Here is a 26,916-nt window from a genome sequence, read left to right as displayed (position 1 = left end):
TGTCTGTGTTAAGCTGGGGATGTAAGGGGACGCATGGGGACGTACCTGTGGTTTCCATTTCATCATCTATTCCCTCTGAGATTCCTGAATTCTTGACTGAATATCGTGACGTTTTTGAAGAACCTAAGCTTGGTTCATTACCTCCGCACCGGGAGTGCGATTGTGCCATAGATTTGATTCCGGGTAGTAAATACCCTAAGGGTCGTTTATTTAATCTGTCTGTGCCTGAACATGCTGCTATGCGAGAATATATAAAGGAGTCCTTGGAAAAGGGACATATTCGTCCTTCGTCATCTCCCTTAGGAGCCGGTTTTTTCTTTGTGGCTAAGAAAGATGGCTCTTTGAGGCCGTGCATTGATTATCGGCTTTTGAATAAAATCACGGTTAAATATCAATATCCGTTGCCACTGCTGACTGATTTGTTTGCTCGCATAAAGGGGGCCAAGTGGTTCTCTAAGATAGATCTCCGTGGGGCATATAATTTGGTGCGAATTAAGCAGGGGGATGAGTGGAAAACCGCATTTAATACGCCCGAGGGCCACTTTGAGTATTTGGTGATGCCTTTTGGTCTTTCAAATGCCCCTTCAGTCTTTCAGTCCTTTATGCATGACATTTTCCGTGATTATTTGGATAAATTTATGATTGTGTATCTGGATGATATTTTGATTTTTTTGGATGACTGGGACTCTCATGTCCAGCAGGTCAGGAGGGTTTTTCAGGTTTTGCGGTCTAATTCCTTGTGTGTGAAGGGTTCTAAGTGCGTTTTTGGGGTTCAAAAGATTTCCTTTTTGGGATATATTTTTTCCCCCTCTTCCATCGAGATGGATCCTGTCAAGGTTCAGGCTATTTGTGATTGGACGCAACCCTCTTCTCTTAAGAGTCTTCAGAAATTTTTGGGCTTTGCTAACTTTTATCGTCGATTTATTGCTGGTTTTTCTGATGTTGTTAAACCATTGACTGATTTGACTAAGAAGGGTGCTGATGTTGCTGATTGGTCCCCTGCTGCTGTGGAGGCCTTTCGGGAGCTTAAGCGCCGCTTTTCTTCCGCCCCTGTGTTGCGTCAGCCTGATGTTGCTCTTCCTTTTCAGGTTGAGGTCGACGCTTCTGAAATCGGAGCTGGGGCGGTTTTGTCGCAGAGAAGTTCCGATTGCTCCGTGATGAGACCTTGTGCTTTTTTCTCGCGTAAATTTTCGCCCGCCGAGCGGAATTATGATGTTGGGAATCGGGAGCTTTTGGCCATGAAGTGGGCTTTTGAGGAGTGGCGTCATTGGCTTGAGGGGGCTAGACATCAGGTGGTGGTATTGACTGACCACAAAAATCTAATTTATCTTGAGTCCGCCAGACGCCTGAATCCTAGACAGGCGCGCTGGTCGTTGTTTTTCTCTCGGTTTAATTTTGTGGTGTCCTACCTGCCGGGTTCTAAGAATGTTAAGGCGGATGCCCTTTCTAGAAGTTTTGAGCCTGACTCCCCTGGTAATTCTGAACCTACAGGTATCCTTAAGGATGGAGTGATATTGTCTGCCGTTTCTCCAGACCTGCGGCGGGCCTTGCAGGAGTTTCAGGCGGATAGACCTGATCGTTGCCCACCTGGTAGACTGTTTGTTCCTGATGATTGGACCAGTAATGTCATTTCTGAGGTTCATTCTTCTGCGTTGGCAGGTCATCCTGGAATCTTTGGTACCAGGGATTTGGTGGCAAGGTCCTTCTGGTGGCCTTCCCTGTCTCGAGATGTGCGAGGCTTCGTGCAGTCTTGTGACGTTTGTGCTCGGGCCAAGCCTTGTTGTTCTCGGGCTAGTGGATTGTTGTTGCCCTTGCCTATCCCGAAGAGGCCCTGGACGCACATCTCGATGGATTTTATTTCGGATCTTCCTGTTTCTCAGAAGATGTCTGTCATCTGGGTGGTGTGTGATCGTTTCTCTAAGATGGTCCATTTGGTTCCCCTGCCTAAGTTGCCTTCTTCTTCCGAGTTGGTTCCTCTGTTTTTTCAAAATGTGGTCCGTTTGCATGGTATTCCGGAGAATATCGTTTCTGACAGAGGTACCCAATTCGTGTCTAGATTTTGGCGAGCATTCTGTGCTAGGATGGGCATAGATTTGTCTTTCTCGTCTGCTTTCCATCCTCAGACTAATGGCCAGACCGAGCGGACGAATCAGACCTTGGAGACATATTTGAGGTGTTTTGTGTCTGCAGATCAGGATGATTGGGTTGCTTTTTTGCCTTTAGCGGAGTTTGCCCTCAATAATCGGGCCAGCTCTGCCACCTTGGTGTCTCCCTTTTTCTGTAATTCGGGGTTTCATCCTCGATTTTCTTCTGGTCAGGTGGAATCTTCGGATTGTCCTGGAGTGGATGCTGTGGTGGAGAGGTTGCATCAGATTTGGGGGCAGGTAGTGGACAATTTGAAGTTGTCCCAGGAGAAGACTCAGCTTTTTGCCAACCGCCGGCGTCGGGTTGGTCCTCGGCTTTGTGTCGGGGACTTGGTGTGGTTGTCTTCTCGTTTTGTCCCTATGAGGGTTTCTTCTCCCAAGTTTAAGCCTCGGTTCATCGGCCCGTACAAGATATTGGAGATTCTTAACCCTGTGTCCTTCCGTTTGGACCTCCCTGCATCTTTTTCTATTCATAATGTTTTTCATCGGTCATTATTGCGCAGGTATGAGGTACCGGTTGTGCCTTCCGTTGAGCCTCCTGCTCCGGTGTTGGTTGAGGGCGAGTTGGAGTACGTTGTGGAAAAAATCTTGGACTCCCGTGTTTCCAGACGGAAACTCCAGTATCTGGTCAAATGGAAGGGATACGGTCAGGAGGATAATTCTTGGGTGACTGCCTCTGATGTTCATGCCTCCGATTTGGTGCGTGCCTTTCATAGGGCTCATCCTGATCGCCCTGGTGGTTCTGGTGAGGGTTCGGTGCCCCCTCCTTGAGGGGGGGGTACTGTTGTGAAATTGGATTTTGGGCTCCCCCAGTGGCCACTGGTGGAATTGAACTGGTGTGCATCATCCTCTCTGTTCACCTGTTTCCATCAGGATGTGGGAGTCGCTATTTAGCCTTGCTCCTCTGTCACTTCCATGCCGGTCAACATTGTAATCAGAAGCCTTTCTGTGCATGTTCCTGCTGCTAGACAACTCCCAGCTAAGTTGGACTTTAGTCCTTGTTTGTTTTTGCATTTTGTTCCAGTTCACAGCTGTAGTTTCGTTTCTGTGTCTGGAAAGCTCTTGTGATCTGAAATTGCCACTCTGATGTTATGAGTTAAGGTACCTTCACACGAAGCGACGCTGCAGCGATAGCGACAACGATGTCGATCGCTGAAGCGTCGCTGTTTGGTCGCTGGAGAGCTGTCACACAGACCGCTCTCCAGCGATCAACTATGCCGAGGTCCCCTGGTAACCAGGGTAAACATCGGGTAACTAAGCGCAGGGCCGCGCTTAGTAACCCGATGTTTACCCTGGTTACCAGCGTAAAATCTAAAAAAAACAAACAGCACATACTTACATTCACGTCCCCCTGCGTCCACTTCCTGACTGACTGAGCGCCGTACAGTGAGAGCAGAGCGGTGACGTCACCGCTGTGCTGCTTTCACTTTCACTTTGCGGCGCTGAGTCAGAGGAGGAAGCAGACTGCAGGGGACGCAATGTGAGTATGTGCTGTTTGTTTTTTTTACATTTTACGCTAGTAACCAGGGTAAACATCGGGTAACTAAGCGCGGCCCTGCGCTTAGTAACCCGATGTTTACCCTGGTTACCAGTGTAAAATATCGCTGGTATCGTTGCTTTTGCTTTCAAACACAACGATACACAGCGATCGGACGACCAAATAAAGTTCTGGACTTTATTCAGCGACCAGCGACATCACAGCAGGATCCTGATCGCTGCTGCGTGTCAAACGAAACGATATCGCTAGCGAGGACGCTGCAACGTCACGGATTGCTAGCGATATCGTTATAATGTCGTTTCGTGTGAAGGTACCTTTAATACTAGAGTCTTAAAGTAATTTCAGGATGGTGTTTTGATAGGGTTTTCAGCTGACCATGAAAGTGCCCTTTCTGTCTTCCTGCTATCTAGTAAGCGGACCTCAATTTTGCTAAACCTATTTTCATACTACGTTTGTCATTTCATCTAAAATCACCGCCAATATTTGTGGGGGCCTCTGTCTGCCTTTCGGGGAAATTTCTCTAGAGGTGAGCCAGGACTATATTTTCCTCTGCCAGGATTAGTTAGTCCTCCGGCCGGCGCTGGGCGTCTAGGGATAAAACGCAGGCTACGCTACCCGGCTACTGTTAGTTGTGCGGCAGGTTTAGTTCATGGTCAGTTTAGTTTCCATCCTTCCAAGAGCTAGTTCTTATGTTTGCTGGGCTATGTTCTCTTGCCATTGAGAACCATAACATACAGGTATCCCGGTATATTGTCCCTTTGTACCGTGGAAATACCTATCCCACTCAAGTGTCAATAGTCATTGAATAATAATCATTTATAATGGTCACTGACTCAATTATCCCGGTATACCATTTTTTTATACCGTGGATTCTCTGTTGTGAATTCTGTTCTTGGGCTCCCTCCGGTGGTTATAAGTGGTAGCGCTGCTGTCTGTCCTACACAGCAGTTATCAGGTGTGTCCACTCTGGACTGGGCTATTTAGTCTGGTTTCACCCTTTAGTCAGTGCCAGTTGTCCATTGTTTCTGGAGGATTCACATCCCTTCATGGTTTCTCCTGCTTCCTGGTCTTTTCACCAAGATAAGTTCTGCTTGTTTTGCAGCCCACATTTTGTGGGCCTCATTGTTCAGTGCATTTCATGTTTTTTTCTTGTCCAGCTTAATCTGTGTAAGGATTTATGCAGTCAAGCTGGAATCTCTGGAGAGGCAGATATACCCTCCATGTCTTTAGTTAGATGTGGATTTTTTTGTATTTTCTGTGGTGGATATTTCCTAGTATTTTAATACTGACCGCATAGTTCTCTGTCCTATCTTTCCTATTTAGCTAGATTGGCCTCCTTTGCTAAATCCTGTTTTCAGCCTGTGTATGTTTTTTCCTCTCCTCTCACAGTCAATATTTGTGGGGGGGCTGCCTATCCTTTGGGAATTTTCTCTGAGGCGAGATAGTTTTCCCTTTTCTATCTATAGGGTTAATTAGTCCTCCGGCTGTGTCGAGGTGTCTAGGATCAGTAGGTACATCCCACGGCTACTTCTAGTTGCGGTGTTAAGTTCAGGGTCCGCGGTCAGTACAGATACCACCTTCTCCAGAGTACGTCCAATGCTACTCCTAGGCCACCAGATCATAACAATTCTCTATCTCACATATGTATCCATAAGCACTCACAATGGCCTCTGGCTCAAAATATATCCAAACCATATAATTGTAACCCTAAACGTTACTGAGTATGCATGTTTTGGGAGGCTTTTCAAACAAATCTTGACCGAAAAAGTATGACCAAACTTAGAAAAACTAGGATCATGCTGCCCCATGAGACTTCGTCATGAGCGTCCCTTTTGATCATTATGATACGGTCAATATTTTTTTTTTACACCTGACTCTGTTACCATCAGGCACCAGTATGTGTGGATTTGTCAAATATATAAAGCCCATCCGAATGGGTAGATCTCACCCGAGGTTGGAGAGAGTCATCTTGTCTTCCCGAGGGGTGAGAAAGCCTCCATTAGACATGGCGTCTCCCGACGCGTTTCATCCGATAGGACTCATCAGGGGAGTGTGACAACCTTTAGTGGCCGCTTTACAGGTCTCCCCATACCTGTGGTTTAAAAGCACTGAACACGGAGGTGTGCCCGCGAGGCTCCGCCCCTAGCGTGTGACGCACTTCCAGTGCTTTGCGAGGTACTTCTGGTATTTCGGAGCGCTCGTCCGGACTGTGAAGCGCTGGGTGCAGTGGAGATGAAACGCAAGCGCTCCACTCAGCAACCAAGCGCTGCCCGGCCCAATGGCTAAGTAAGCTCCATACCTATAACTCAGGATGAACTTCATACCTGATAGATGTGAGACCCTCAAGGAGCCTATCACATATTGTGCTACGTGCATACCAGAACATGTCCAAATAAAATAATAGACTTAACTGTTAGGCACGGCACTTCAAAGGACGGACATGTTATTTTTAACCCTGTCCTGTCCACCCATTGATATGATTCATTGTTTCTTAACCATTTTAAAAGACACATTTCCAAACAAATAGTTCCAGGAGACCAGATGTAAATTAATGAAAGACCTGAGTGAGGGTTCCCTACTAAGAGAGACCCTTCCTTGAGAGGTTGCATTTCGCGGGGAAAGAGGAGGAGCCAAACTATGATGTACCTAAATAAGATGTATAACTTAGGGGAATACCAATGGTGAATATATATATATGTGAGAATTAAAAGGAATACGGGACACCACAAACAACCCCATCATGAGTTAAAAAGAGATGAAAGAAGGCGCCCTATTATGCCCTACCCAGAACCACTATTCTCCTGATCCCTACCTGATGTGGAGGTTGGCACCCTAATATAGCCTGCGCATGTGGCGCCCCCCACTCAACGTGGGCTATCCCTATCTAGCTGTCCCTGTTGTCCCTATGTTAGGATAGATAGAGTTGAAAGAAGATACTTCAAAAACTAATAAAGAAACAATAGGGGATATATGGGACAGTCATGATGGTTAATATCTTAAAGGGGGGAATTGAGTATATGTGCCTATATAATGTTAAATGCAGACAACTGAGATCCTGCCTAACGCGGGGGTTGGCACCCTAAAACCTTACATCATGGCGCCCCCACTCATCGATGGCTGTCCCTCCCTAGTTGTCCCTAGTGCGAAAGAGGGGGAGGGAGGAGAATAGGGGGTTAAAGGGGATAAGGCAGCAAATGATCTCAAGTTTGTGTATCCAAATGTGGGCCTACAAGAAACAGCTAAAAGGCTGTAATTCATTCAGTACCAGTGGTTGGACCGTTTTCAGATTGAATATCCACCTGCTTTCTTTTTGGAGAATTAATTTGTCCCAGTCACCTCCTCTCACGGGTGGCTGAATTCTGTCTATCCCCACGAAAGTAATTTTTTTCGGATTACCCTGATGGAAAGAATTCATATGGGTTGCCACTGGGGTTTCTCTCTTGTTAACAATATCTCGAAGATGCTCACCTACCCTTTTACGAAATTCCTTTCTTTCTCTCCTTACAGTTTCTTTATAGGCTCTTTTCATTACTCCCTCGGGATAACCTCTATCTAGAAACCTACTTCGGAGGTCATTGGCTTGTTCCTGGAAAGAGCTCTGATTTGAGCAATTCCTCCGAATTCTCAAGTATTGGCCCTTGGGGATCCCTCTTTGCAATGGGGCTGGATGATTACTCTCCCATCGAAGAAGGGAGTTGGTAGCTGTGTCTTTTCTATGGGTTTTGGTAGAAATTGCCCCGTTACTGTCCTTTTCTATACAGATGTCCAAGAACGCCAATTTTGTTGGGCTGGCCTCGTATGTAAAGTGAAGGCCTATGTTGTTCACATTCAATCCATCTACAAAAATGCCAAATTCATCAATGCTCCCCCTCCAAATGACCAGCACATCATCGATGTACCTTAGCCACAATACTATCCTCTCATCTGGGCCGGAGGCAGTGTCCCCAAAAACGATTGTTTCCGCCCACCAGCCCAGGAGCAGATTTGCATACGAAGGCGCACAAGGGCTGCCCATCGCAGTGCCCCTGAGCTGGTGGAAGTACTTATGGTCAAATAAGAACACGTTCTTGCTGAGGCAAAATTCCAGGGCCTCCAAAACAAATTTATTATGTCTGTCATATTGCCTACCCCTAGTGCTAAGGAAATGGTTCACAGCCATCAGACCTTTGTCATGTGGGATTGAAGAGTATAACGCCTCCACATCTATGCTGGCTTATATCATGTTCTGTTCTAAATAGACTCCATCAAGTTTACTCAAGAGGTCGGTGGTGTCCCATACATAGGAGTTTAAGGCATACACAAAAGGTTTGAGTATTTTGTCTACATATATCCCCAGTCTCTCTTTAAGACTGTTGTTACCTGAGACTATAGGCCTTCCTTTAAGGGGAGTTGTCCCCTTGTGTATTTTGGGGAGACAATAGAAAGTGGGGGTGACCGGATTTTTGGTAAAAGAAAGTCTCTCTCCTCCTTCCCTACTACACCGTCTCTAAAACCTCCCTCACTGATCACACTCAACTCAGTCAAGAAGAATCCCAATGGATTATGACTCAAAACCTTGTATTCGTCTTTCCTGTCCAACAGTGAAAGGCACATGGACCGATAATCAGTGGTGTCCATGACAACCACATTCCCCCCTTTGTCCGAGGGTTTTATTGTGATGCTGTGGTATTTTTCAAGATTACATACACATGCCATTTCACTCCTGGACAGGTTAAACTGCTCTCTCCTCTGTATTTCTGACAATTTCATGATGTCTTCAGTAACTAGGTTAGAAAAGATGTCGATAGAGCCAAGATCACCCATTGGAGGGGGCATCTTGGAACTCTTGTTTCTCAAATCTGTAAAGGGGCCAGTACCATCCTGATTCTGAATAGGATCACTCAAATGAAATAATAGCTGCACATCTTGAAGCAAATCATCCGAAATGCCAAGTTCTGCACACTTTCTCTTATCCTCTTTCAGGAAGAATTTCTTCCATTTCAGACGTCTCACAAATAAATTAAGATCCTTAATTACTTCAAAGATGTCCATATCTGAGGTGGGAACGAACGACAGACCCTTACTCAATAGGAGTGTCTCCTCTACATTGAGGGGTCTAGATGATAAATTAATGACCTGTATGTTTATGTCGGAGGATTGGTGCGGTTTCTGAGGGGGTAGCTTAACTCTAAAAAACTGTTTTTTGGAGGTGATCTTTTGTTGCCGCCTCGCCCCCAGCTGTTACCTCTTCTCTTTCCTCTTCCCCTACCTCTCTGTCCACTTGATCTAGTATCACAATGTGAGACCCCAGCCTCTGAAGAAGAGATATCTGTCTCAGTTCTTCGGGTAAATCTAGCTGTGGAAAAAGAGTACGCTTTGTTTTCTTTGAATTCTTGGAGATATCTTATAAAGAATTTATGTTTTTTCTCTTTTAAATGGTATTGAAATCTCTCTAATGAGTTTTGTAATTGAATTTCCTCCATGGCACCCAGCGCTTCACAGTCCGGACGAGCGCTCCGAAATACCGGAAGTACCTCGCAAAGCACTGGAAGTGCGTCACCCGCTAGGGGCGGAGCCTCGCGGGCACACCTCCGTGTTCAGTGCTTTTAAACCACAGATATGGGGAGACCTGTAAAGCGGCCACTAAAGGTTGTCACACTCCCCTGATGAGTCCTATCGGATGAAACGCGTCGGGGACACCATGTCTAATGGAGGCTTTCTCACCCCTTGGGAAGACAAGATGACTCTCTCCAACCTCGGGTGAGATCTACCTATTCGGATGGGCTTTATATATTTGACAAATCCACACATACTGGTGCCTGATGGTAACAGAGTCAGGTGTAAAAAAAAAAATATATTGACCGTATCATAATGATCAAAAGGGACGCTCATGACGAAGTCTCATGGGGCAGCATGATCCTAGTTTTTCTAAGTTTGGTCATACTTTTTCGGTCAAGATTTGTTTGAAAAGTGCTGCTATAATTTATTGACAGTGGCTAATTTACAAAATATGCATACTCAGTAACTTTTAGGGTTACAATTATATGGTTTGGATATATTTTGGGCCAGAGGCCATTGTGAGTGCTTATGGATACATATGTGAGATAGAGAATCCACGGTATAAAAAAATGGTATACCGGGATAATTGAGTCAGTGATCATCATAAATGATTATTATTCAATGACTATTGACACTTGTGTGGGATAGGTATTTCCACGGTACAAAGGGACAATACCCCGGGATACCTGTATGAACCACCTATGAGTATCTCACCATTTCTCTGGGGCCATTTGACAGTTACGGGTATTATTGTGTACAGTAAAGGTACTGGTCACTACGCCTACTGCCTATACTGGACATTTTACATGGTGATTTTGTCTGGTATGGTATCTGACACTAGAATGTGGTATATTTAGTGACCAAATAGCACTGTCAGTAATATTGTTCCTGTTTTTCTTTCCTTCCCCATTTCTGTGTTGGTTAGGGTTCACTATAGCACAAGGGTTCTTCCCCTTTCCCCTGTTTTTTATGTTTTGTAGTTGTGTATTTTTATATTTATACCTAATAAAGGTTAAGTTTTATCCAATCGCTAATATTATAATATGTTTCATATGATGTGGAACTGTCCTAACTTGGTGTCCTTTTGGAGGAGTGTTGTAGCAACGATTAACAGGGTTTATTCAGTTGATGTAGAGCTTACACCATTACTATGTATATTGGGATATGTTGAAGATCTGTCTATTGATGAGTACGGCAAAATTACGCGGCACGTATATTATATATAGCAAGAAAATTGATAGCCCAAAAATGGATAGCTGATCAGGAGCCTATGATATCAGAATTTATTGATAAAGTTAACTGGTTAGTAAATTTGGAAAAAAACATATACCAAAAAGATGCTATCTCTAAATTTGACCAGATGTGGGGTCTATGGATCGATAGCTCTGGTTCAACATCTAGGGAATTGAGGAGATTTCGCATCGGCTTGCTTTGAGCTATGTTTATATGATGCCTCAAATAAAACTTATTTGAAAATAAATAAAAATGTTATTCATGTTTTCACAAGCTATCTGTAATTGGTTTGACTACTGTTACTTTCTTCAAATATTTGTTCATACAATTATACTGGTTTTGCAGAGCCAAGATTTATAAAGTAAACCTGTTTACTGTAAATGATATCTATAACCCTGTATGTAACCCCTTTCTCATGTACAGCACCATGGAATTAATGGTGCTATATAAATAAATAATAATAATAATAATAATAATAATGTTTCTTAAAGTTGGGCGCGGAGAGCTGTGTTTCTTCAGTGTTTGTTTGGTTATTGTTGTTTTTCTCTTTGTGTTAATCTTTATAAAATTCAATAAAAAACATTTGAATTTTTGAATTATTCTCTAAGAGAAAGCGAAGGGTAATGATGCTGTTACATTTCTAGAATCCTGATATCTAATTAAATGAATATAGTTTCTCTCCCTTCTGTGCTGCTGAATGTGCTCATGTGGCCTCTACACAACCAGGTCCAGTCTTTCTGGCCAACTTCACTTTTATGATTGACAACTTTAAATGTGCAGTGAGGCCAAGTGTGAATCTCTGTATAATAACAACAGATTTTCCCTTGCCCTGACTTTTCAGTTTCTTTTAAAACTGACTAACTTCACTTTAGGATTGCGATAAACTACACATAAAACAAAGCTGTTGGTGGCTGATGGCTGTAATATACATTTATTCACATTTGCAGGAGATGTGTTGGCATGGCTCGAGCCCTGGTTTCATGGATTACTGCACAATCTCTCCTGTAATGTGGAGCACTAATACTTTTTTAGTCAAAACTCAGACACTCCAATGGTCCATCATAAATGTGTGCAACTTATGTTTAGTGTTGGACATCTCTTTTCTTTTATCCTATGTCTCCTTTTTTTACAGGTTCATCCTGTATGCTACAGTGCCTTGCGAAAGTATTCGGCTCCCTGAAACTTTTCAACCTTTTCCCACATATCATACCAAATGTAAATTTTTGGTGAAGAATCAACAAGTGGAACCATTCCATTGTAGATTTTGCTTTATGTTTGGGATCATTGTCTTATTGGAAGACAAATCTCCGTCCCAGTCTCAGGTCTTTTGCAGACTCCAACAGGTTGTCTTCAAGAATGGTCCTCTATTTGGCTCCATCCATCTTCCCATCAATTTTAACCATCTTCCCTGTCCCTGCTCGAGAAAAGCAGGCCCAAACTATGATGCTTCCATCACCATGTTTGACAGTGGGTATGGTGTCTTCAGGGTGATGAGCTGTGTTGCCTTTATGCCAAACATATCATTTGGCATTGTTGCCAAAAAGTTTGATTTTGGATTAATCTGACCAGAGCACTTTCTTCCACATGTTTGGTGTGTCTCCCAGGTGGCTTGTTGCAAACTTTAAACGAGACTTTTCCATTACGTCCCTCAGGGCAGCACCATGGAGGACATCCTTCCTTGACCTATAGCGGGACAGGATCATAGGTTAAAAGGACCCTCCAGTGTTTTTCCTGTCCCTACAGGGACAGATGTATGAGAGGTTGCTCCTAGAGCGAAGATAGCCTGTGGATTCTCTTTCCCCTGTCAAGTGGTCCGTGGCCGACACCTCACTGGGTAGAGGTCCCTCAGCTATCAGTGCTGTACCAGATGGACTCAGAGTTTGGGAGTCTCAACCTTCCCTTTTCCTGGTCAGACGGACCGTGGCCGACTCCTCTTTGAGAGGTTCCTCAGCCAACTGTCAGCCTGTGCAATGGGCTTAGGGGGATCGTGTGGCAGGTCCAATCCTTCCCCCTGTCAAGTAACCCAGGGTGGAATCTCCCCGGTGGGGAGTCCCTCAGCCCCAGAGACCAGTCGAGCGGACGGGCTCCTGGGTAGAGCCGCTTCCTCCCGGTGGGGGTTCTCGGCTCGGACTCCGACCGGCAAAACACCACTACTTCTGAAAGTCGTGTGGTGGAGAAGGCTATCGCGCTTCCGGTGACGTCAGAAAGGGGCGCCGGCACATAGGATTGGCGTGCGTTCCACAATGGAACACGGAAGGGGGCACAGGCAGTAATGCAGCATTCCTGACGGGATGCCGCTTCCTTCCACGGTAGGCTCTCGGCGTTACCAGCTCCCCCTGTCTTCTAGCAGGTATGGAGCCAGCACAGGTGAGTGCATGGTTTAATGTTGCATTGATGGCCTGGGCCTCTGGGCTGACTCTAGTCTCATGCCTTTGTGCCAAAGCTGTACCTGGAACACATTTGCAGCTAGGCCTTGGACCTCTAGGCTATGGTAGGGCCATATGTCCAGGCTACATCTCATGACTGGACTTCAGTTAGTTGCAGGTCTTGTCTGCACAGTGCCTTATAATTGGGCTTCAGAGTGACTTTTTGGAAGCATGCTTTCCATTTTCTGGTTCAATAAGCAAGTGTTTCACTTTTCTTTGCAACTTAACTACTCCATCCAGAGGAAAACACAAGGTGTTAAGTCAGCAGATTGTCTCCATGAAGACTTCCCTCCAGCTGCTGCTCATTAATTAGCCCCTTCGGGTGGAGTCAGTCTGACAAATGAGATGTACTGTTCAGAGTGGAGATTTATCTGGAACTCTGATAGATGGCTCTTTTGCTTAAACGTGTAAGTCCTACTGCTTCTATGCATCATATTGAGTGACTCTGTGCATAATACTGCATCATAGTGCCTCTATGCATCATATTGAGTGCCTCCGTGAATAATACTGCATAATAGTGTCTCTATGCATCATATTGAGTGCTACCGTGCATAATACTGCATCATAGCGCCTCTATGCATTATATTGAGTGCCTCCATGCATAATACTGCATCATAGTACCTCTATGCATCATGTTGAGTGCCTCTGTGCATAAGACTGCATCATAGTGCCTCTATGCATCATATTGAGTGCCTCTGTGCATGATACTGCATCATAGTGCCTCTATGCATCATATTGAGTGCCTCCGTGCATCATACTGCATCATAGTGCCTCTATGCATCATATTGAGTGCCTCCATGCATCATACTGCATTATAGTACCTCTATGCATCATATTGAGTGCCTCTGTGCATAAGACTGCATCATAGTGCCTCTATGCATCATATTGAGTGCCTCAATGGCATTATATGGCATCATACTGTTGCATATTGCCTTTGTGCATCATATTGCATCATATTGCTTCATGGTTCCTTTATGCATCAGAGTGCTTCATATTGCCTTTCTGCATCTTATTGCATCATATTGCTTCATGGTTCCTATATGCATCATAGCGCTTCATAGTGACTTCATGTATCATATTGCATCATATTGCTTCATGGTTCCTATATGCATCATAGTGCTTCATTGTTCCTATATGCATCATAGTGCTTCATATTGCCTTTATGCATCATATTGCATCATATTGCTTCATGGTTCCTTTATGCATCAGAGTGCTTCATATTGCCTTTCTGCATCTTATTGCATCATATTGCTTCATGGTTCCTATATGCATCATAGCACTTCATAGTGACTTCATGTATCATATTGCATCATATTGCTTCATGGTTCCTATATGCATCATAGTGCTTCATTGTTCCTATATGCATCATAGTGCTTCATGGTTCCTATATGCATCATAGCGCTTCATAGTGACTTCATGTATCATATTGCATCCTATTGCTGCATGGTTCCTGTATTCATCAGAGTGCTTCCTTGTTGTGAAATTGGATTTTGGGCTCCCCCGGTGGCCACTGGTGGAATTGAACTTGTGTGCATCATCCCCTCTGTTCACCTGTTCCCATCAGGATGTGGGAGTCGCTATTTAACCTTGCTCCTCTGTCACTTCCATGCCGGTCAACATTGTAATCAGAAGCCTTTCTGTGCATGTTCCTGCTACCAGACAACTTCCAGCTAAGTCGGACTTTTGTCCTTGTTTGTTTTTTGCATTTTGTTCCAGTTCACAGCTGCAGTTTTGTTTCTGTGTCTGGAAAGCTCTTGTGATCTGAAATTGCCACTCTGATGTTATGAGTTAATACTAGAGTCTTAAAGTAATTTCAGGATGGTGTATTGATAGGGTTTTCAGCTGACCATGAAAGTACCCTTTCTGTCTTCCTGCTATCTAGTAAGCGGACCTCGATTTTGCTAAACCTATTTTCATACTACGTTTGTCATTTTCATCTTAAATCACCGCCAATATATGTGGGGGCCTCTGTCTGCCTTTCGGGGAAATTTCTCTAGAGGTGAGCCAGGACTATATTTTCCTCTGCCAGGATTAGTTAGTCCTCCGGCCGGCGCTGGGCGTCTAGGGATAAAACGCAGGCTACGCTACCCGGCTACTGTTAGTTGTGCGGCAGGTTTAGTTCATGGTCAGTTTAAGTTTCCATCCTTCCAAGAGCTAGTTCCTATGTATGCTGGGCTATGTTCTCTTGCCATTGAGAACCATAACAGTTTGACCGGCCCACAAAGGGTTAAATTAATTGGCAGAGAAAGGAGAGAAAAAAGAAGTCTGCTGAAAAAATTTTTTTTTTTTTTTTTTCTCCTTCAGTTCTGAGTGTGCTTTCAATTGAATCACTTGCAAGTCTGCCTATATTGCAGCCTTCCTCTCTCTCTCTCCTTCTAATCCTGGAATGGCTCTGTGTTCACCTGTTTAAAATGGATATTCAGAGTTGAGCTGCAGGTTTGAATAATCTCACCACGAAAGTTCAAAATTTACAAGATTTTGTTGTTCATGTTCCTATATCTGAACCTAGAATTCCTTTGCCTGAATTTTTCTCGGGGAATAGATCTTGCTTTCAAAATTTCAAAAATAATTGCAAGTTGTTTTTGTCCCTGAAATCTCGCTCTGCTGGAGATCCTGCTCAGCAGGTCAGGATTGTGATTTCCTTGCTCCGGGGCGACCCTCAAGATTGGGCTTTTGCATTGGCTCCAGGGGATCCTGCGTTGCTCAATGTGGATGCGTTTTTTCTGGCCTTGGGGTTGCTTTATGAGGAACCTCATTTAGAGCTTCAGGCGGAAAAAGCCTTGATGTCCCTATCTCAGGGGCAAGATGAAGTTGAAATATACTGCCAAAAATTCCGTAAATGGTCTGTGCTTACTCAGTGGAATGAGTGCGCCCTGGCGGCGAATTTCAGAGAGGGTCTCTCTGATGCCGTTAAGGATGTTATGGTGGGGTTCCCTGTGCCTGCGGGTCTGAATGAGTCCATGACAATGGCTATCCAGATCGATAGACGTCTGCGGGAGCCCAAACCTGTGCACCATTTGGCGGTGTCTACTGAGAAGACGCCAGAGAATATGCAATGTGATAGAATTCTGTCCAGAAGCGAACGGCAGAATTTTAGACGAAAAAATGGGTTGTGCTTTTATTGTGGTGATTCAACTCATGTTATATCAGCATGCTCTAAGCGTACTAAGAAGCTTGATAAGTCAGTTTCAATTGGCACTTTTCAGTCTAAGTTTATTCTATCTGTGACCCTGATTTGTTCTTTATCATATATTACCGCGGATGCCTATGTCGACTCTGGCGCCGCTTTGAGTCTTATGGATTGGTCCTTTGCCAAACGCTGTGGGTATGATTTAGAGCCTCTTGAAACTCCTATACCTCTGAAGGGGATTGACTCCACCCCATTGGCTAGTAATAAACCACAATACTGGACACAAGTAACTATGCGAATTAATCCGGATCATCAGGAGATTATTCGCTTTCTTGTGCTGTATAATCTACATGATGTGTTGGTGCTTGGATTGCCATGGCTGCAATCTCATAACCCAGTCCTCGACTGGAACGCTATGTCTGTGTTAAGCTGGGGATGTAAGGGGATGCATGGGGACGTACCTTTGGTTTCCATTTCGTCATCTATTCCCTCTGAGATTCCTGAATTCTTGTCTGACTATCGTGACGTTTTTGAAGAACCTAAGCTTGGTTCATTACCTCCGCACCGGGAGTGCGATTGTGCCATAGATTTGATTCTAGGTAGATAATACCCTAAGGGTCGTTTATTTAATCTGTCTGTGCCTGAACATGCTGCTATGCGAGAATATATAAAGGAGTCCTTGGAAAAGGGACATATTCGTCCTTCGTCATCTCCCTTAGGAGCCGGTTTTTTCTTTGTGTCTAAGAAAGATGGCTCTTTGAGGCCGTGTATTGATTATCGGCTTTTGAATAAAATCACGGTTAAATATCAATATCCGTTGCCACTGCTGACTGATTTGTTTGCTCGCATAAAGGGGGCCAAGTGGTTCTCTAAGATAGATCTCCGTGGGGCGTATAATTTGGTGCGAATTAAGCAGGGGGATGAGTGGAAAACCGCATTTAATACGCCCGAGGGCCACTTTGAGTATTTGGTGATGCCTTTTGGCCTTTCAAATGCCCCTTCAGTCTTTCAGTCCTTTATGCATGACATTTTCCGTGATTATTTGGATAAATTTATGATCGTGTATCTGGATGATATTCTGATTTTTTCGGATGACTGGGACTCTCATGTCCAGCAGGTCAGGAGGGTTTTTCAGGTTTTGCGGTCTAATTCCTTGTGTGTGAAGGGTTCTAAGTGCGTTTTTGGGGTTCAAAAGATTTCCTTCTTGGGATACATTTTTTTCCCCTCTTCCATCGAGATGGATCCTGTCAAGGTTCGGGCTATTTGTGATTGGACGCAACCCTCTTCTCTTAAGAGTCTTCAGAAATTTTTGGGCTTTGCTAACTTTTATCGTCGATTTATTGCTGGTTTTTCTGATGTTGTTAAACCATTGACTGATTTGACTAAGAAGGGTGCTGATGTTGCTGATTGGTCCCCTGCTGCTGTGGAGGCCTTTCGGGAGCTTAAGCGCCGCTTTTCTTCCGCCCCTGTGTTGCGTCAGCCTGATGTTGCTCTTCCTTTTCAGGTTGAGGTCGACGCTTCTGAAATCGGAGCTGGGGCGGTTTTGTCGCAAAGAAGTTCCGACTGCTCCGTGATGAAACCTTGTGCTTTTTTTTCTCGTAAATTTTCGCCCGCCGAGCGGAATTATGATATTGGGAATCGGGAGCTTTTGGCCATGAAGTGGGCTTTTGAGGAGTGGCGTCATTGGCTTGAGGGGGCTAGACATCAGGTGGTGGTATTGACCGACCACAAAAATTTAATTTATCTTGAGTCCGCCAGACGCCTGAATCCTAGACAGGCGCGCTGGTCGTTGTTTTTCTCTCGGTTTAATTTTGTGGTGTCATACCTATCGGGTTCTAAGAATGTTAAGGCGGATGCCCTTTCTAGGAGTTTTGAGCCTGACTCCCCTGGTAATTCTGAACCTACAGGTATCCTTAAGGATGGAGTGATATTGTCTGCCGTTTCTCCAGACCTGCGGCGGGCCTTGCAGGATTTTCAGGCGGATAGACCTGATCGTTGCCCACCTGGTAGACTGTTTGTTCCTGATGATTGGACCAGTAAAGTCATTTCTGAGGTTCATTCTTCTGCGTTGGCAGGTCATCCTGGAATCTTTGGTACCAGGGATTTGGTGGCAAGGTCCTTCTGGTGGCCTTCCCTGTCACGAGATGTACGAGGCTTTGTGCAGTCTTGTGACGTTTGTGCTCGGGCCAAGCCTTGTTGTTCTCGGGCTAGTGGATTGTTGTTGCCCTTGCCTATCCCGAAGAGGCCTTGGACGCACATCTCGATGGATTTTATTTCGGATCTTCCTGTTTCTCAGAAGATGTCTGTCATCTGGGTGGTGTGTGACCGTTTCTCTAAGATGGTCCATTTGGTTCCCCTGCCTAAGTTGCCTTCTTCTTCCGAGTTGGTTCCTCTGTTTTTTTCAAAATGTGGTTCGTTTGCATGGTATTCCGGAGAATATCGTTTCTGACAGAGGAACCCAATTCGTGTCTAGATTTTGGCGGGCATTCTGTGCTAGGATGGGCATAGATTTGTCTTTCTCGTCTGCTTTCCATCCTCAGACTAATGGCCAGACCGAGCGGACGAATCAGACTTTGGAGACATATTTGAGGTGTTTTGTGTCTGCAGATCAGGATGATTGGGTTGCTTTTTTGCCTTTAGCGGAGTTTGCCCTCAATAATCGGGCCAGCTCTGCCACCTTGGTGTCTCCTTTTTTCTGTAATTCGGGGTTTCATCCTCGATTTTCCTCCGGTCAGGTGGAATCTTCGGATTGTCCTGGAGTGGATGCTGTGGTGGAGAGGTTGCATCAGATTTGGGGGCAGGTGGTGGACAATTTGAAGTTGTCCCAGGAGAAGACTCAGCTTTTTGCCAACCGCCGGCGTCGGGTTGGTCCTCGGCTTTGTGTCGGGGACTTGGTGTGGTTGTCTTCTCGTTTTGTCCCTATGAGGGTTTCTTCTCCTAAGTTTAAGCCTCGGTTCATCGGCCCGTACAAGATATTGGAGATTCTTAACCCTGTGTCCTTCCGTTTGGACCTCCCTGCATCTTTTTCTATTCATAATGTTTTTCATCGGTCATTGTTGCGCAGGTATGAGGTACCGGTTGTGCCTTCCGTTGAGCCTCCTGCTCCGGTGTTGGTTGAGGGCGAGTTGGAGTACGTTGTGGAAAAAATCTTGGACTCCCGTGTTTCCAGACGGAAACTCCAGTATCTGGTCAAATGGAAGGGATACGGTCAGGAGGATAATTCTTGGGTGACTGCCTCTGATGTTCATGCCTCCGATCTGGTCCGTGCCTTTCATAGGGCTCATCCTGATCGCCCTGGTGGTTCTGGTGAGGGTTCGGTGCCCCCTCCTTGAGGGGGGGGGGTACTGTTGTGAAATTGGATTTTGGGCTCCCCCGGTGGCCACTGGTGGAATTGAACTTGTGTGCATCATCCCCTCTGTTCACCTGTTCCCATCAGGATGTGGGAGTCGCTATTTAACCTTGCTCCTCTGTCACTTCCATGCCGGTCAACATTGTAATCAGAAGCCTTTCTGTGCATGTTCCTGCTACCAGACAACTTCCAGCTAAGTCGGACTTTTGTCCTTGTTTGTTTTTTGCATTTTGTTCCAGTTCACAGCTGCAGTTTTGTTTCTGTGTCTGGAAAGCTCTTGTGATCTGAAATTGCCACTCTGATGTTATGAGTTAATACTAGAGTCTTAAAGTAATTTCAGGATGGTGTATTGATAGGGTTTTCAGCTGACCATGAAAGTACCCTTTCTGTCTTCCTGCTATCTAGTAAGCGGACCTCGATTTTGCTAAACCTATTTTCATACTACGTTTGTCATTTTCATCTTAAATCACCGCCAATATATGTGGGGGCCTCTGTCTGCCTTTCGGGGAAATTTCTCTAGAGGTGAGCCAGGACTATATTTTCCTCTGCCAGGATTAGTTAGTCCGCCGGCCGGCGCTGGGCGTCTAGGGATAAAACGCAGGCTACGCTACCCGGCTACTGTTAGTTGTGCGGCAGGTTTAGTTCATGGTCAGTTTAAGTTTCCATCCTTCCAAGAGCTAGTTCCTATGTATGCTGGGCTATGTTCTCTTGCCATTGAGAACCATAACACTTCCTATTGCCTTTCTGCATCATATTGCATCATGGTTCCTATATGCATCATAGTGCTCATATTGCCTTTATGCATCATATTGCTTCAAGCTTCTGCATTATATTACAGCATATTGCTTCATAGCTCCTATATGCATCATATTGCTTCATTGTTCCTATATGCACCATAGCTCTTCATAGTTACTTCATGCATCATACTGCTTCATTATTCCTATGTGCATCATATTGCATCGTATTGAATCAGATTAATTGATAGTGCCTTTGGACATCATATTGCATTATATTGCTTCATAGTCCCTATATGCATCATATTGCATCATAGGGTTTCGGTGCCTTTGCCTCAGAGGGTATCATTAGTGTGTCAGGCTTGGTGCCTTTTTTGCCTCTTGCTGTGAGCCACTGGGTCAGATCTTCTGTCTGGTGCCTTGTTGTGTGGCCGCACATTGTATCATGGGCCTGCCACTTCACTTTTTTGTCTTGGGCCTCAACTCTGGATATGGAGTCCTTGTGTTTTTAGACCCAGATCCAGCTTCTGTTACTTCATTCTTTACAACAGGGCTTAGTCAAGCAAACAGATATGCTTGAATTGGCTTAGTAAAACCTGCATTTCTTCTGTTTGGAACAGATCTCTCAGGTAGGTTCTACTTTGAGTGCTAAAGGCAAGTCTATTGCATAATTAGCTGTAAAAGATGACATACGTCATTTTGGTACATCTTATAAAAGGACATACTACTGTCCTGGGAGCGGAAAATCCCACGAGTTAAAAGAAAGGATTCCTTCCGCCTCGGAATGCTTTGCCCTAAGATATTAGGACCATCTACAATTTGCATAGTTTTAGGGGCACCTTCAAAACACATTTGTTCAGAGCAGCCTACCACGTTCCCTAATCAGTCATTTTATGTTTGTGTGTGTGTGTGTGTGTGTAGCCCATTCACTATCTCCATCTGTCCCCCACCCCCTGAAGATGGCTGTGCCATCTATGTAAATAAAACATTGTTGATACACACCTGTACTTTGTATCTTCCCTGCCTCATTGTAGATTGTAAGCTCTCACGAGCAAGGTGGTTTTTATTTTGCTTTAATTATTATATGGTTGTTACTTATGACTGTTGTGTTTGAGACTGTCAAACTGTAAAGCGCTGCGGAATATGTTGATGCTATATAAATAAAAGTTTATTATTGTTGTTATTATTATTAATCCTTCCCAAACTCCACATTCGGCAATCAGACAGATTATTGTCCCATAAGTCTGTTGCGTTTTGTTTATCAGGGACATCAGCACTGCCTTTTGTATGTTGTGGCGAAGCAGCAGCACTGTGTCGTGTGGCAGAGGATCCCATACTCGCGGCTCTTACAGCAGTCACGGCTCCTAAGATAAATTAAACTGTATCCAGGGCTCTTACTGTTAAGACCCCATAGTCTCTCTGCTTCACAGTAGATAATCTCCCACTGTGATGAGGAAGAAACCTACTTTTTCTCTAGTCCTGGAATATGGTTACTCCCACAATGGCAGTCTGAGTCTATAATATAAAGATCCCTGAGAAAATTGCCTCTTGGGATATGTAAGTGGTTAATATGCATATATGGACAAATAAGTTGACATACTTATAATGTCTGGACTAATGACTCGTATAAATGCAGTTTCGAATAATTTCAAGTGTCGGAAGATTTTTACTAGCACTACCACCACCACCTTCATCGATTCAGAGTCCAGACTCCCTGTGTCTAACATCAAGTAAAACAGGAGTGATGATCCACGTTTCTCTTTCAGCGCTTATAATGAGAAGCCCGACGTTAGCAATGGCAGGAGATATTACCTGCCGGATGGTGTATTCCTTAGTTTCAATAATATATAACCCGTACTTGGGGTTAGACATCTAAGGATTTGGAATAGATGTGATCTCCTGGATGAGTAATGTGTGTACATCCCAATGCTCTGCTATTATCCATGTACTAACTGTTATTGGTTTGATCTTCCTGCAGTCCAGGGCCTCTGTCCTGCAGGTCTCCTTGTAGTACGGTAAGCTGGTCTGTAACCAAGGCTTAACCTGAGCCCAGAAGGACCGATGATGGTATAGTCCTGGGTTATAAGCACATGCAGCTTATTATTGGTCAGTACAGTCCTCATTGTGTGGTGGCTGTGACTTTCACCATATTTTGCTGGGCAATAAGGTTTTCTAACCCTATTCTGGGACTGCAATGTCTATAAGTATCTATCACAATAAATAACTTGCTGTGGTTTATTATTGGTATTGGAGTACAGTGGGTGTATCTCACTCTCTGCTTCTGATGCTTATTTCATTTACCACATTCATACTGAAATTGGCCATTATAGATGTATATCAGACACTCACTAAGGTGATTTTCTTTGCGGATCTCTTTAGAATATTTATGGTTTTTCTGATCTTTCAGATCCTTTATATATTTAGTCTGGTTTTTGCCTGGGACTTTGATTCCTGGGCTTCTGTACCCACCCTGGGAGAGTTGCTTAGGTATTCTCCATGGTGCTGTCCTGAGGGACGTAATGGAAAAAGGGAATTTGACCTACCGGTAATTCGGTTTCCTGGTAGTCCCTCAGGACAGCACCCATAGTTCCCTCCCTTATGTTTCTGTTTTTAGGATTGCTCGGGATTAATCTACCGGCAGATCGTTCGTCCTTTGGGTCACCATGGCTCGAAATTAAGATGAAGCCGTTTAATGGTTATTTCACACGTGTTTGTAAGGCATGTTTAGACCATTTATTTCCATCCTTCGGTGGTACTTTGAAAGAACACTGGAGGGTGGAGGTGGGAGGGTCCTTTTAACCTCTCTATGATCCTGTCCCGCTATAGGTCAAGGAAGGACGTCCTCCATGGTGCTGTCCTAAGGGACTACCAGGAAACCGAATTACCAGTAGGTCTAATTCCCTTTTTTTATGGATATCTTTGAGAAATGGCTTTCTTCTTGCCATTCTTCCATAAAGGCCAGATTTGTGCAGTGTACGACTGATTGTTGTCCTATGGACAGACTGTCCCACCTCAGCTGTAGATCTCTGAAGTTCATCCAGAGTAATCATGGGCCTCTTGGCTGCATCTCTGATCAGTCTTCTCCTTGTTTGAGGTGAAAGTTTAGAGGGACGGCCGGGTCTTGGTAGATTTACAGTGGTATGATACTCCTTCCATTTCAATATGATCGCTTGCACAGTGCTCCTTGGGATGTTTAAAGTTTTGGAAATCATTTTGTATCCAAATCTGGCTTCAAACTTCTCCATAACAGTATCACGGACCTGCCTGTTGTGTTCCTTGGTCTTCATGATGCTCTCTGTGCTTCAAACAGAACCCTGAGACTATCACAGAGCAGGTGCATTTATACGGAGACTTGATTACACACAGGTGGATTATATTTATCATCATTAGGCATTTAGGACAACATTGGATCATTCAGAGATCCACAATGAACATCTGGAGTGAGTTTGCTGCACTGAAAGTAAAGGGGCCAAATAATATTGCACGCCCCACCTTTCAGTTTTTGATTTTCCACAAAAATTTAAAATAACCAATAAATTTCGTTCAACTTCACAATTGTGTTCCACTTGTTGATGATTCTTCACCAAAAATTTACTTTTGGTATCTTTATGTGTGAAGCAGGATATGTGGGAAAAGGTTGAAAAGTTCCAGGGAGCCAAATACTTTTGCAAGGCACTGTATGTGTGATTGTGGTGGGATTTGCCCACCTCACTTATTTGAGTCTGCAACTCCCTGGTAGTCTTTAAAAAAAAAAAAAGTCTCCATTTCCTCTGCCAAATTCCAGACATCTAAGACACATCAGTTCTGCACTATTATAAAAGGTTCTCTTTTAAATGTATAATATTTTTTTCAAGAAACTCATCTGACAGAAAATATTGGCCCCTGAGATTTGCTCCTTAATCAGATAGTGATGCCAGAAAAAATAGTTAATAATTAACCATATTTCTTCTTTAGGTCGGCAGCATTTTTTCCTACATGCCGTTTTATTCTTTAAACATTACTTTATTTTTTTTCAGGTGATACAAGGATTACAGGTTTAGCAAGTTTTTATATGTTCAATTATATTTACAAAACCAATTTTTTGGGGGTTAGAAATCACTTTTGAAATTACATTGAGGGGTAGATGGAAGCAGGAGGTTAGAGAAAATACAAAATCAAAAGACTCAAAAGTAGCCAGTAAACAGATCAGAATCACAATAGGATCAACTACACAGAACTGAACCAGAGTAGAACAGGGCTGTATCTGGCAGCTTCAGGCAATATGCTTCGAGCTTTCGTAGTCTGTGGTGCTTTCAATTACCTGAAACAGGGAGCTGATTATTACAACTGGATAGCACACACACCCATGCTGCCAGACTGGGTGGTACTACTGGTCCAGGCCACTCTATTTTATGTGGCTGGACAGAGCCTGTGCCGCCCAAAGCTTCTGGTTACAATGTCTCTTCCATCAACGGCGCCACCTGCAGAATGAATGATGGCTGCAGATCCCAAAGGAGATGTGATGCACCATTTGCAAAAGCCCTTATGTTACACAATGGCAGAAAACTAGAGCAGACGAAAACCCCAATGAAGTGATTCCATTTTAGAAATTATAAACATCAGTGAATTAATCTACTGGAGTAGTGACTATTTTGACACCTGAGTGAGGGCTTGTTTTTTTCAGGAATGAGTAAACGTTTTTATTAGTATAGTTTTACTAAATATCTTCTAATTTCCATGGACATTTTGAGTTGGAATGTTTAAAAATATACATTTCAAGGATATTTTATTCAAAAATAATAATTGGTTTTCTTCTTTGCAGATGACAGAAACAGGAGATCAGAGAAACAACTGACATTTTCAATTTTTAAACCAGATGACCTTGAAATTGAAATGAATGCCATTACTCCAGATATACCATCCTATCCTCACAACAAAGATTTGTCAACTGATCCTTTGAAACAGGCCCCATCTTCCAATTCATTGTGTGAAAATAATTTTAACCAGAAATCAATTCTTGTTAAACATGAGCGAGTTCATACTGGGGAGAAGCCACATTCATGTTCAGAATGTGGAAAATGTTTTAATGAGAAATCACATCTTGTTACGCAGCAGAGAACTCATGGATTGGAGAAGCTTTTTTCATGTTTAGAATGTGGGAAATGTTTTAAGTGGAAATCGGTTCTAGTTAGTCACCAGAGAACTCACACAGGGGAGAAGCCATATTTATGTTTAGAATGTGGAAGATGTTTTAGTAAGAAATCACATCTTGTTATACACCAGAGAACTCACACAGGGGAGAAGCCATATTTATGTTCAGAATGTGGAAAATGTTTTAACAAGAATTCACATCTTGTTGCACACCTGAGAACTCACACAGGGGAAATGCCTTTCTCATGTTCAGAATGTGGAAAATGTTTTAACCAGAAATCACATCTTGTTTTACACCACAGAAGTCACACAGGGGAGAAGCCATATTCTTGTTCAGAATGTGGTAAATGTTTTAGCACGAATTCACATCTTGTTGCACACCTGAGAACTCACACAGGGGAAATGCCTTTTTCATGTTCAGAATGTGGAAAATGTTTTAACCAGAAATCACATCTTGTTATACACCACAGAAGTCACACAGGGGAGAAGCCATATTCTTGTTCAGAATGTGGGAAATGTTTTACAAATAAATCATCTCTTGGTAAACACCAGATAATTCACACAAGGAAGAAGCTATAATCAAGTTTAGAATATGGAAAATGTTTTGTACAGATATTGGTTCTTGTTAGTCACCAGAAAATTCACAAAATGCCCATAATACTGTATGGAGGACTATGTGGTGCCCATAATACTGTATGGAGGACTATGTGGTGCCCATAATACTGTATGGAGGACTATGTGGTGCCCATAATACTGTATAGAGGGCTATACTGTCTGGTCTAAAATGAAAAGTCTGCAGTCACTGTGTAACTGCAGACTTTTCAATACCGCCAGAGCACACATTGTGCACAGCCAGGATTCACCGGTTTCTGAGCTATTGTAGAATTTACAGTAGATACAGTGAAGGAAATAATTATTTGATCCCTTGCTGATTTTATAAGTTTGCCCGCTGACAAAGACATGAACAGTCTATAATTTTAAAGGTAGGGTAATTTTAACATTGTGAGATAGAATATAAAAAATAAAATCCGGAAAATCACATTGTATAAATTTTTTATAAATTTATTTGCATTGTTCAGTGAGAAATAAGTATTTGATCCCCCTACCAACCATTAACCCCTTCGCGACCCAGCCTGTTTTCACCTTTCTGACCTGGCCAATTTTTACAATTCTGACCAGTGTCCTTTTATGAGGTAATAACTATGGAACGCTTCAACGGATTCCACTGATTCTGAGATTATTTTTCTCGTGACATATTGTACTTTATTATATCAGTAAAATTTCCATCATATGACTTGCATTTTTTTGTGAAAAAAAAAACGAAAATTTGGCCAAAATTTTGAAAATTTCGCAATTTTCCAACTTTTAATTTTTATGCCCTTAAATCAGAGAGTTATATCGCACAAAATAGTTAGTAAATAAAATTTCCCATATGTCTACTTTACATCAGCACAATTTTGGAACCAATTTTTTTTGTTAGGAAGTTATAAGGGTTTAAAGTTGACCAGCGATTTCTCATTTTTTCAGCAAATTTTACAAAACCATTTTTTTAGAGATCACATCACATTTGAAGTGACTTTCAGGGGCCTATATAATAGAAAATACCCAAAAGTGACACCATTCTAAAAACTGCACCCCTCAAGGTACTCAAAACCACATTCAAGAAGTTTATCAACCCTTCAGGTGCTTCACAGGAATTTTTGGAATGTTTAAAAAAAAATGAACATTTAACTT

The 26,916-nt window shown here is 43.4% G+C and overlaps 1 pseudogene across 1 annotated transcript in view; it reads left to right on the top strand.

The window, feature by feature from the left end:
- LOC143766232 (uncharacterized) overlaps positions 1-26,916 on the top strand; it is a 78,751-nt pseudogene that overhangs the window by 5,370 nt on the left and 46,465 nt on the right. The window contains exon 6 of the transcript XR_013213547.1: positions 24,854-25,765. The product of XR_013213547.1 is annotated as an uncharacterized LOC143766232 (transcript). The remainder of the gene's footprint in view (positions 1-24,853; positions 25,766-26,916) is intronic.

Source organism: Ranitomeya variabilis, chromosome 4 (assembly GCF_051348905.1).
Source record: "Ranitomeya variabilis isolate aRanVar5 chromosome 4, aRanVar5.hap1, whole genome shotgun sequence".
NCBI classification, from domain to species: domain Eukaryota; kingdom Metazoa; phylum Chordata; class Amphibia; order Anura; family Dendrobatidae; genus Ranitomeya; species Ranitomeya variabilis.
The sequence above is the reverse complement of the archived record's forward strand: the minus strand, read 5'-3'. Positions and strand labels throughout refer to the sequence as shown.